The following is a 1,236-nucleotide window of genomic DNA, read 5'->3' on the forward strand; positions in this document are numbered from 1 at the left end:
TGAGTTTAAATGAATATATCAGGATATGCAGAAATATAGATGGGAATTTCATTCAAGGCCAGGTTATAGAAGCAGCTCTTCAACCTCGGAGAAACATAAGAGCACTGGGAGAGAGGGTCGGAGGCCATAATTGTTTTAACTGCAGAATTCCTGGTCATTTTCGAAAGGAATGCCCACAGCTGATAATGAAGGGGAGGAGGAAACCTGGCTTGTGCCCTAAATGCAGAAGGGGAGCACATTGGGCTAAAGACTGTTTCTCTAAAACAGATATAGATGGGAAACCTCTGCCACGTACCATTAATCCACAGCAGGGAAACTGGCAGAGGGCCCTGCTCCAGGGCCCCAAAACCTCAGTGTATGGAGCAATGACTGTGGGACCACAGGAACGGTACCGCAGCGGAGGCCATGTCCAATTCCTTCTGCAGAGAAATCCTTTCGCATTGCAGACCCTGGTCAGAGCCATACCAGGGAGCTCAGGATTGGACCTCTGTGCCTCTGCCAGAGTAGTCTTAACTCCACAAATGGGAGTGCAAGCATTCCCTACAGGAGTATATGGGCCCTTACCACCAGGTACCATGGGACTTATATTAGGCAGAAGCAGTTCCCTTTTAAAGGGGATCCAAATACATCCTGGGATAGTAGATGCATACTATCAAGAGGAGATTAAAATTATGACATCTGTCCAACAGGAGGTGGTGGTAATTCCTCAAGGTGAGCGGATAGCAAATTAGTGTTGATTCCTAACAAGGTTACCATTAATAAACGAGCCCGTGGCAATCAAGAGTTTGGATCACCTGGAACAGCTACTTTTTTTAATTATTGAAAAAATTTCTGCCTCCTCCCCCTCCCAAATCCCTCCCCCTCCCCCCAATCCTCTCGCCCGCCTCCCACTCTTTTCCCCCTCCCTCTCCAGTCCCAAGAGCAGTCAGGGTTTCCTGCCCTGTGGGAAATCCAAGGTCCTCCCCGCTCCATCCAGGTCTAGGAAGGTGAGCATCCAAACAGGCTAGGCTCTCACAAAGCCAGTACATTCAGTAGGATCAAAACCAGTGCCATTGTCCTTGGCTTCACATTAGCCCTCATTGTCTGCCATGTTCAGAGAGTCCAGTTTTATCCCATGCTTTTTCAGTCCCAGTTCAGCTGGACTTGGTGAGCTCCGCAGCACAGACATTAAGGGCAACATTGAATAAATGGGACCTCCTGAAACTGAGAAGCTTCTGCAAAGCAAAGGATACTGTC

Source organism: Alexandromys fortis, unplaced genomic scaffold (genome assembly GCF_014885135.2).
Source record: "Alexandromys fortis isolate MF-2015 unplaced genomic scaffold, M_Fortis_MF-2015_v1.1 scaffold_439, whole genome shotgun sequence".
Taxonomy (NCBI): domain Eukaryota; kingdom Metazoa; phylum Chordata; class Mammalia; order Rodentia; family Cricetidae; genus Alexandromys; species Alexandromys fortis.